At 40.8% G+C, this 11,598-nt stretch overlaps 1 protein-coding gene across 8 annotated transcripts in view; it reads left to right on the top strand.

The window, feature by feature from the left end:
- The first annotated feature begins 6,702 nt into the window (after nt 1–6,702).
- LOC138026408 (uncharacterized) overlaps nt 6,703–11,598 on the top strand; it is a 33,563-nt gene continuing 28,667 nt past the window's right edge. For 2 of the 8 annotated variants that reach the window (XR_011127256.1, XM_068873754.1), the window contains exons 1-2: nt 9,351–9,419; nt 10,277–10,485. The gene's annotated coding sequence lies outside the window, so the exon portion shown is untranslated. Of the gene's footprint in view, nt 6,783–9,321; nt 9,420–10,276; nt 10,486–11,598 lie in introns of those variants that run through there. The other 6 variants (XR_011127257.1, XM_068873756.1, XR_011127255.1 and 3 more) reach the window with 4 other exon arrangements.

Consider the following 11,598-nt stretch of genomic DNA (forward strand, 5'->3'; position numbering starts at 1 on the left):
GAGACAGTTTTGCGCGGTCTATGTATAATAGCTTCATTAGTATGGTTGCGCTTTTTTCAGTGTTACGCTTTGCCGCGGGTTACGGCGATATTATGACGTAGGATGTTATCGTTTTCTTGCACTGTTTGTTTTATTATGCTCTTCTTCGGTGGGGAATGTTTGGTATCCCACCAGCTAGTGACTTTTTAGGTTTATTATTTTTGGAGAACGTTAGGGCATGTCGCTGGTGAAGACAATAGCCTCAAGTGTGTTTTCTTTTTCATGATAGGCTGCCGATCGCATTAGAGTATTAGGGCCGATTTACACGGTACGATTTTGTCGCATGCGACATCGGCTTACGACAGGCCCACGACATGATTTACGATTGTTGTGTACGTCAGAAAAAATGTCGTAGCATTTTGAAACATGTTTTAAAACGCTGCGACAATCATAAGTCATGTCGTAGGCCTGTCGTGAGCTTGTCGCATGCGACAAAACCGTATCGTGTAAATCGGCCCTTAGAGGGAAAGGTCATTTCCTTGGAACGCCTTAGGACTCTAGACAGTTCTGAGTCAGCCTTGGCTGCGCTTCGTCGTTATATAAATCGACCAGCAGCGATGTTTGACAAGTATGAGGCGATTGAGCTCTTACAGTCGTTGTTGCGTTTGGCCAGAAACGAGAACCACCAAAAAGCCGATGAGTACGCTGCCGCTTTGGATGAGATAAAGACCACGTCGGATTTTGTGGATGACCAACAGCTTCAGCGTCTTTTTCTGGGATTGTTGGGGGATCCCGTGCGAGCAAAGGTGGCCAAAGACGCAAACGCGATTTTGAAGGGAGTCGGAAAGGTACCTCCACCTCCCATGCCTGTTCGTCCTGGTTCTGCAATGCGCAGGCCAGCCCCCTACCCTGGCCGTGCCCAGGTTCAGTGCTTCAGGTGCTTAAGATGGGGACATATCGCTCGGGCGTGCCGTGCCCCACCAGCGGGGCCACAGTTTGGTCGCAGTCGTGTTGGACAATAGTCTCTTATGCCTCAGTTTACAATAAATTTTTGTTCTCGCATTAGTTTGTTTAACGTTTTCTTTTTCACCCTATTTCACTCACTTTCTTCGTTGACCTTAGGGGGGCCTGCTCTGTGTCTCAATTTCGGACCTAGTTCGGAGCTCGGGGTCAACGAAGGGGTGGTTTCCCTGCTTTTGGCTTATTTCCGCGTTTTTCGTTTATCAAATTTCTCCCTTTTCTTTATAGGGTCCTGTTTCATTTTATTCCAAAGTTAGTGTTCTTGCTCCTCCTTCCGGTGATATCCCCGTGTGTAGTATAAGGCAGGGGACCTCCCCTTTCGTTGGCGCCCTTCCTTCGCCGAGTATGGTCGTTGCTTCAGCGGACCTGGCTAACATCCAGCAGTTACGTTTCTTTTTTTTTTTTTTTTGGAGTACCGTTTAGAATTAGGGTTATTAAGAGGAATTTGAGTAATGGAGAGAATTAAAGGGGAGTCATGTTGGAAACGTTTGGTACCCGTGTTGTTTGCCAATTTATGAGTTGTTGTCGTGGTGGCGAGGGCAGGAGCGGACTCTTCCCATAACTTAATCTTCTGAGATGAGGTAATGAGTATGCAGTGAGGATATGGTACTATCCTCGTTGCATGCCTACTGCCTCATCAGTCGCGGACTCTTCCCATAACTTAATCTTATGCGATGAAGTAATTAATGAGTATGCAGTGAGGATATGGTACTATTCTTTGAATGGAATTCCTGTCTTTTGTCAAGACCATAAGGTGATAGCGTGAATAGTTGGGCACTCCAATAAGCTTCCTTTGTAATAAGTAGTTTATCAACTTGCGTGCAATCATGGCTAATTTGATCAATGCCTTGAAAAGAAAAATCTTGAAGCGAATGTGAGGTGCTATTGAAGTGAACTGCAACTTCACAAGATTTTTTATTTGTAACCATAGATGATTTATGGTTTCTGAATCTAACGGGAGGCGCGGTGGCCTCATGGTTAGTGCGCTCGACTCCGGATCGAGTGGTCCGGGTTCGGGGCCTGGCCGGGGACATTGTGTTGTGTTCTTGGGCAAGACACTTTACTCCCACGGTGCCTCTCTCCACCCAGGTGTATAAATGGGTACCGGCGAATTTAATGCTGGGGGTAACCCTGCGATGGACTGGCATCCCATCCAGGGGGGAGTAGAAATACTCCTAGTCGCTTCATGCTAAAGAAACCGGAGATAAGCGCCGGCCTGATGGGCCCTCTAGGCTCGTAAGCAGACTTTACCTTTACCTCTGAATCTAACTTTGAATTCTGTTGTGGTGGAGCCGATGTACTGGAGTTGGCATTTTTTGCAAGAGGCCAAATAGATGACATTTTTGGAATCGCAAGTTAGATTGGGTCTAATTGAATACGATTTTCCCGTTTTGAAGCTACTGAAATTCTGGACTCAACAAAATAATTCTTACACAGGTCACATCTGCTTTTGTCACATTTAAAGCATCCTCCTGCAGGCGAACTGATTCTTTGCGAGGGCGCAGATTCAAGTTTAGAAGGTGCTAAAATTTCTTTAAGATTTTTGGATCTGCAGTACGATGGAATGATGGAATTTTTTGGAAAAAGCTCTTTTAATTTAGGATGCGATTCCAAAAAATGTAGATGTTTTTTGATGATGTAATTAACGTTGGGCAACATAGGATTGAAAGTCGTTACAAATGGAAAAATCTTTTTGGAGGCCCTGACTTTTTGCTTCAGTAAAATTTTCCTAGGAACTGTTAAAGCTCTTAAAAATTGGTTGTCAAAAAAACAAAATTCCAGTTTGACAAAAAAATTAACCCATAAAATGTGCATTTCACATGAGGGTCAAACACACTTCTACATTTTTCATTTCTGGAGGTAAGCGTCATGTACATGCACATCAATTACCTTCATTACATCTAGCCTCTCTTTATCGCTTCGCACGAACACACTTGAGCTGAAAGACAGCGGAAGTGACGTTGCGAGTGACGGCACTTCTTGAGTTAACCTTCTGGCTCGCACCATGCCTCTGCTACCACCACTAGTGGCCGCTGACCGCACTGAAGATGCGAAGTGGTAGCCACCAGAATCAAACTCCACTTTTCCATCCTGTTTCTCAAGCACGATCTTATGAGTTCCTGTAGACCCGGGACGAAAGCATAAGAATCTAAATATCATGCAATTGCACTCAGGCTTAGTACAGTGACACCAGCAAACAGTCAACGGAATCCTAGACATTAGTATCACGCTACTCTGGTAACAAGTAAGATAATTTTGAATGCAACTTAAGAAGTTACACAATACCATCAAACTATTTCCGAAGGTTAATCTGGTTCAAATGTGAGTTTCGTGATTTGCAAGGAACGTAAAAATTACCTCCTTAAAAAAGATCTCTATAACCCAAAAGGATAAGGATGCCAAAGCAAAGCCCGATTGCACTTAAAGAGACCCCCAAGTCAAGCACAAGGGCCTATCTGCAACTAACCTGGAATAGGTAAATCAATTTGATCCGTGTTGCAATAAATAAATCATTAGAAGAATTAATTGAATAAGAAATTTGTTCGTTTTTAACACTTTGAATTTCTTCAAGGAACATGATTTTAAGTTGAAATATCTATTACCCCAGGCTGTGTGTCATAGGTTAGGAAAGGAGAAATTAGTGAATCAAACGGAATTGGTCCAAGGAGCTATCCTTGAGGTATGCGGCAGGAAGTACTTAATACGAAGCTAGAACTTAGGTACATTTTTCATAGTGACTATCTACAGGCCACTTTCACGATAGCCTCCGATGTAAAGCAACTCATATGCATGGCAATACCTGTCCAAGTATATCATAAAACTCAAGTCTTTTCCTGCCATTACTTCGAGGCAGCTTCCTAATCAGTTATCGGTTTCAGTATTCACGCACTTGCCCATTCAGTCTCAACACTGCAAAATTATTAGAGATCAAAGAACTGTACTATGCATTTACCTGTGATTCGAGATCTATAGTCCTGTGTCTTCACCGCTACACTTCAGCGACGAACATGATCAACCCAACACAGTTCTTTTCATTATTTACTTTTGTACACTGAAAAGTCAGAATTGATATCGATGTATAATAACCAAAACTAATCCTAACCCGACCCTATTTTTTCTCGAGGTTTAATTTAGGCTCCAAACAAAGTTTCCTGAACTCATCTGAATGCATATTCAACCTAGGTAAAGTGAGGATCACCAATTTATAATTAACCTGTAAAAACGGATTCAACCTGAGACCGGGTTTTACCTGCAACATATATAGGTTGCAACTGGGCAAATTTATGTACTCCTATCAAATCTCAACCCTTCCCGTTCACTGTTAGCAAACAAAATTGTTTTACTGAAAAATTCAAATACATTCCTATTATACAAGAAATTGTAAGAGCTTCCCATTACTTTACTGCAGAACTAATACTAAACGATTCTCCGCGCTTTTTATCAAGGTCATAAGTTCTACAATCCTCCTAATCTGCAAACTCTCTTGCCTACGTATCGTTTTAAGAAAAAACTTGAAGCTATTTATTTGTAAGAATTATTAATGTATAACGCAGTTCAGTGTTTATTGTTGCCTACGAAATTCATGTTTGACTGTTAAAGATCTGAAGTGCAATCTGTTTTTTCCTGATTTTCAGTCCTCTGTGACAGTTACAGAAAATCAGATTGTTTCACATTTTTGGCATGAAATGCGTTGACATCATTTTTGGGAGATGGGAAGATCGGGGTCAACCCAAAATGAATGGTATTCGGTTTACGATTTCTCCGAATAATTGCTTTCGTTTTCTGTTTTATATAACACTTTATTGAAATTCGTGTCATGCATGATCACTGTGAAACTCGGAAAACCGTATAGTCCAAAACTAACAATATTTCTGCAATGTTAATTGTTTGTATAGTGATTAAGCAAAGTAAAACCCCCAATAGGATACTATAAATAATTATATCAGTGTTCACAAATTTCCGAGTTTCGCATTAAGAGTTTGACAAACTGTATTATCTTTCTTTGCGCTCTCTCTCGCTGGAAACTTTTTTAAAGAAGCTATACCACTTTTTCGGGATCTGTCAAAGTGCAGGAATGGTCCACCCTTAATGAATTCAATGGGTGTCAGTAAAGGGGTGACTGGGTTGTGTCAACAATATTGATTGGGGGAGCAGGGCTGGCGCAGTGGCAAGAGCACTCACCTTCCACCAATGTGGCCCAGGATCGATTCCCGGATTCTACGCCATATGTGGATTGAGTTTGTTGGTTCTGTACTCTGCTCTGAGAGGTTTTTCCCCGCGGGGTACTCCGGTTTTCCCCTCTCCTCAAAAAACAACATCTGCAGGCGTAGCTCAGTTGGCTAGTGCGCGGCTTTCGGAGCAAGGGGTCCCCAGTTCGATCCTCGGTGACATCAACGTCTGTTTCCACTTTCCTATGACCCGTGTAGCTATAGCTTTAAATATCTGTGAAACGGAGCACTGACAGACGGAGGGAGGGGGGTAAAAGGCGCACCGTCGGCTTCTATTGATACCAGTTTCGTAACTGAAGGAACTACCGACGTGAAATAAATTGGCCTTGGCCTTGACGTTGATTTCAACTTAAATAAAAGAGGCTATTCATATTCAAAGAGAACAACCTTCTCTAAATCAACAATTACATCACATAAATCTAAGACTTCCTTTTAATTCTCACATTTTCACGTTTTATGTACATTCCGTTGTTACTAGCATAATAAGCACTTTTTCCTACTTAAAAATTCAACTTCTAACGCTTTGTACATTAATCAACTGAAGATGACAGAAGTTTCTGTCGAAACATGTCTTATAATCTTAAACGTTTTGTCGTTTTTCTTAAAGTTCTTACTTGCCTGCTAATATCAATATTGATTTCCAATGTAAAAAGAGTGGAAGAAAGAATAAAAAATCCTCTTTCGTTTTTGGAACAATTGACAAACGGTTATTGAAAGTTTTATTCTACGAAGACTAGCCTGCGAGAAGGCTCCCAGTGGTTCGAGGTACATGAAGAGCATGCTTGACTGCTCGAATGCGCAGGCGAAACAAAGACAAAAAGGTGTTGTCAGATGCGGTTTCACAGTCAGTGGCCACGCCTTCCTGTTATCTAAGAGGTATATGGTACCAAAACCCGGTCGAAAAAGCCTACCCTACACACATACAGAGACCCACACGTCAAGCACAAAGAGCTTATCTGGCCAGCTGTTTACCTAAGTAACCTGGAGTAGATAAATCGATTCGATCTTTGGTGCAACAAATAAATCATTAGAAGAATTCATTTAATAAGAAAATTGTTCAAATTTTTGTAAGAACCTTTGAAGTTCATTATTAACACTTACAATCTTAAGTTATTTCCAGTTGAGTTCCTTGAAAACGCCAGTTTTGAGTGAGGCAGGGGAGAGAGGTCAATGAATGAGTCTCTAACCCAAAAGAAACGAAAAATCACACCCGTAAGTCGACCAATGAGAAAGAAAACTACTAAACAACTTTCTACTGTCACGCTAAAACACGTTGCTTGTAGGTACTTCGAATTCTAATTACCGATCCCGCACTTTGTGATATTATTTGTTGTTAGGGTAAATCGTTGACATTCGTCGAGAATTATTGAGAGGGTATAGCATTACAAAAGCCCTTGATTAAGGCGGAAACACGTGATCTGTCAAAGTTGAAGAATGTTCCGCCCACATCATGATTTAAAGACTTGGGACGAACTCGACAAGCGCTATCAATAGTGTAGTCCATTCCTTCGAAAAACAAAGCACCCATTGAAAATCCCGGAGCAAAGGAGCCAGGTAGGTTTTTAGCAAGGGGTAGTATTATGGTTTATGGCACACTTTTTGTTTAGTGATCATGAAAAAACTTCCAACAAACAATTCTTGGTCCAATTCTTGATCCAATCAAAGGGAGGCAAAGTGAGTGAATCGCATCTCCTGGCTCCGGGAGCGCTTGTAAAAGAACGGGGAAAACAAATTCAGTTTTAAAACAAGACTCTCTCTATACAAAAGCAAAACTATTGTCAAATACTTGTGAAATGTTTGTGGCTAGTCTGACGCAGCGTTTCTTCTCGGCCAAGAGACTCTTCAGAGACCTTTAGAATTCAAAGGCAAACTCGTTGAGCATCGCGCCCAAAGTCCCGTTCGCAAATTCTACGTGTTGACAGTCTGGCCCTGTATCGCAGAAGGATTCCCAACCGTGTAATCACGAGATTAATTTATACAAAAGCAAAACTATGACAATGCTTCGAATGTTTTTTCTTGATTTTCAGTCCTCTGTGACAGTTACAGAAAATCAGATTGTTTCACATTTTTGGCATGAAATGCGTTGACATCATTTTTGGGAGATGGGAAGATCGGGGTCAACCCAAAATGAATGGTATTCGGTTTACGATTTCTCCGAATAATTGCTTTCGTTTTCTGTTTTATATAACACTTTATTGAAATTCGTGTCATGCATGATCACTGTGAAACTCGGAAAACCGTATAGTCCAAAACTAACAATATTTCTGCAATGTTAATTGTTTGTATAGTGATTAAGCAAAGTAAAACCCCCAATAGGATACTATAAATAATTATATCAGTGTTCACAAATTTCCGAGTTTCGCATTAAGAGTTTGACAAACTGTATTATCTTTCTTTGCGCTCTCTCTCGCTGGAAACTTTTTTAAAGAAGCTATACCACTTTTTCGGGATCTGTCAAAGTGCAGGAATGGTCCACCCTTAATGAATTCAATGGGTGTCAGTAAAGGGGTGACTGGGTTGTGTCAACAATATTGATTGGGGGAGCAGGGCTGGCGCAGTGGCAAGAGCACTCACCTTCCACCAATGTGGCCCAGGATCGATTCCCGGATTCTACGCCATATGTGGATTGAGTTTGTTGGTTCTGTACTCTGCTCTGAGAGGTTTTTCCCCGCGGGGTACTTCGGTTTTCCCCTCTCCTCAAAAAACAACATCTGCAGGCGTAGCTCAGTTGGCTAGTGCGCGGCTTTCGGAGCAAGGGGTCCCCAGTTCGATCCTCGGTGACATCAACGTCTGTTTCCACTTTCCTCTGACCCGTGTAGCTATAGCTTTAAATATCTGTGAAACGGAGCACTGACAGAGGGAGGGAGGGGGGTAAAAGGCGCACCGTCGGCTTCCATTGATACCAGTTTCGTAACTGAAGGAACTACCGACGTTAAATAAATTGACATTGATCTTGACCTTAATTTCAACTTTAAAGAAAACGACAACAAGATAAAAGAGGCTATTCATATTCAAAGAGAACAACCTCCTCTGAATCAACAATTACATCACATAAATCTAAGACTTCCTTTTAATTCTCACATTGTCACGTTTTATGTACATTCCGTTGTTACTAGCATAATAAGCACTTTTTCCTACTTATAAATTCAACTTCTACAGCTTTGTACATTAATTAACTGAAGATGACAGAAGTTTCTGTCGAAACATATCTTATAATCTTAAACGTTTTGTCGTTTTTTTTTTAAATTTCTTACTTGCCTGCTAATATCAATATTGATTTCCAATGTAAAAAGAGAGGAAGAAAGGATAAAAAATCGTGTTTCTTTTATATAACAATTGACAAACGGTTATTGAAAGTTTTATTCTACGAAGACTAGCCTGCGAGAAGGCTCCCAGTGGTTCGAGGTACACGAAGAGCATGCTTGACTGCTCGAATGCGAAGGCTAAACAAAGACAAAAAAGTGTTGTCAGATGCGGTTTCACAGTCAGTAGCCACGCCTTCCTGTTATCTAAGAGGTATATGGTACCAAAACCCGGTCGAAAAAGCCTACCCTACACACATACAGAGACCCACACGTCAAGCACAAAGAGCTTATCTGCCCAGCTGTTTACCTAAGTAACCTGGAGTAGATAAATCGATTCGATCTTTGGTGCAACAAATAAATCACTAGAAGAATTCATTTAATAAGAAAATTGTTCAAATTTTTGTAAGAACCTTTGAAGTTCATTATTAACACAATCTTAAGTTGTTTCAAGTTGAGTTCCTTGAAAACGCCAGTTTTGAGTGAGGCAGGAGAGAGAGATCAATGAATGAGTCTCTAACCCAAAAGAAACGAAAAATCACACCCGTAAGTCGACCAATCAGAAAGAAAACTACTAAACAACTTTCTACTGTCACGCTAAAACACGTTGCTTGTAGGTACTTCGAATTCTGATTACCGGTCCCGCACTTTGTGATATTATTTGTTGTTAGGGTAAATCGTTGACATTCGTCGAGAATTATCGAGAGGGTATAGCATTACAAAAGCCCTTGATTAAGGCGGGAAACACGTGATCTGTCAAAGTTGAAGAATGTTCGGCCCACATCATGATTTAAAGACTTGGGACGAAGTCGACAAGCGCTATCAATAGTGTAGTCCATTCCTTCGAAAAACAAAGCACCCATTGAAAATCCCGGAGCAAAAGAGCCAGGTAGGTTTTTAGCAAGGGGTAGTATTATGGTTTATGGCACACTTTTTGTTTAGTGATCATGAAAAAACTTCCAACAAACAATTCTTGGTCCAATTCTTGATCCAATCAAAGGGAGGCAAAGTGAGTAAATCGCATCTCCTGGCTCCGGGAGCGCTTGTAAAAGAACGGGAAAAACAAATTCAGTCTTAAAACAAGACTCTCTCTATACAAAAGCAAAACTATTGTCAAATACTTGTGAAATGTTCGTGGCTAGTCTGACGCAGCATTTCGTCTCGGCCAAGAGACTCTTCAGAGACCTTTAGAATTCAAAGGCAAACTCGTTGAGCATCGCGCCCAAAGTCCCGTTCGCAAATTCTACATGTTGACAGTCTGGCCCTCTATAACAGAAGGATTCCCAACCGTGTAATCACGAGATTAATTTATACAAAAGCAAAACTATTGTCAAATACTTGTGAAATGTTCGTGGCTAGTCTGACGCGGCGTTTCGTCTCGGCCAAGAGACTCTTCAGAGACCTTTAGAATTCAAAGGCAAACTCGTTGAGCATCGCTAGAAGAATTCATTTAATAAGAAATTTGTTCAAATTTTTGTAAGAACTTTTGAAGTTCATTATTAACACTTACAATCTTAAGTTATTTTCAGTTGAGTTCCTTGAAAACGCCAGTTTTGAGTGAGGCCGGGGAGAGAGATCAATGAATGAGTCTCTAATCCAAAAGAAACGAAAAATCACACCCGTAAGCCGACTAATGAGAAAGAAAACTACTAAACAACTTTCTACTGTGACGCTAAAACACGTTGCTTGTAGGTACTTCGAATTCTGATCACCGATCCCGCTGTTTGCGATATTATTTGTTGCTAGGGTAAATCGTTGACATTCGTCGAGAATTATCGAGAGGGTATAGCATTACAAAAGCCCTTGATTAAGGCGGAAACACGTGATCTGTCAAAGTTGAAGAATGTTCCGCCCACATCATGACTTGGGACGAAGTCGACAAGCGCTATCAATAGTATAGTCCATTCCTTCGAAAAACAAAGCACCCATTGAAAATCCCAGAGCAAAGGAGCCAGGTAGGTTTTTAGTAAAGGGTAGTATTATGGTTTATGGCACACTTTTTCTTTTGTGATCATAAAAAAACTTCCAACAAACAATTCTTGGTCCAATTTTTGATCCAATCAAAGGGAGGCAAAGTGAGTGAATCGCATCTCCTGGCTCCGGGAGCGCTTGTAAAAGAACGGGAAAAACAAATTCAGTTTTAAAACAAGACTCTCTCTATACAAAAGCAAAACTATTGTCAAATACTTGTGAAATGTTCGTGGCTAGTCTGACGCGGCGTTTCATCTCGGCCAAGAGACTCTTCAGAGACCTTTAGAATTCAAAGGCAAACTCGTTGAGCATCGCGCCCAAAGTCCCGTTCGCAAATTCTACATGTTGACAGTCTTGCCCTCTATCGCAGAAGGATTCCCAACCGTGTAATCAGGAGATTAATTTATACAAAAGCAAAACTATTGTCAAATACTTGTGAAATGTTCGTGGCTAGTCTGACGCGGCGTTTCGTCTCGCCGGGCCAAGAGACAAATATAATTGGCCTTGACCTCGACCTTGATTTCAACTTAAATAAAAGAGGCTATTCATATTTAAAGAGAACAATCTTCTCTAAATCAACAATTACATCACATAAATCTAAGACTTCCTTTTAATTCTCACATTGTCACGTTTTATGTACATTCCGTTGTTATTAGCATAATAAGCACTTTTTCCTACTTAAAAATTCAACTTATAACACTTTGTACATTAATCAACTAAAGATGACAGAAGTTTCTGTCCAAACATGTCTTATAATCTTAAACGTTTTGTCGTTTTTTTTAAAGTTCTTACTTGCCTGCTAATATCAATATTGATTTCCAATGTAAAAAGAGGGGAAGAAAGGATAAAAAAATCCTGCTTCGTTTTTGGAACAATTGACAAATGGTTATTGAAAGTTTTATTCTACGAAGACTAGCCTGCGAGAAGGCTCCCAGTGGTTCGAGGTACATGAAGAGCATGCTTGACTGCTCGAATGTGCAGGCTAAACAAAGACAAAAAAGTGTTGTCAGATGCGGTTTCACAGTCAGTAGCCACGCCTTCCTGATATCTAAGAGGTATATGGTACCAAAACCCGGTCGAAAAAGCCTACCCTACAC

Source organism: Montipora capricornis, chromosome 12 (genome assembly GCF_036669925.1).
Source record: "Montipora capricornis isolate CH-2021 chromosome 12, ASM3666992v2, whole genome shotgun sequence".
NCBI lineage: Eukaryota > Metazoa > Cnidaria > Anthozoa > Scleractinia > Acroporidae > Montipora > Montipora capricornis.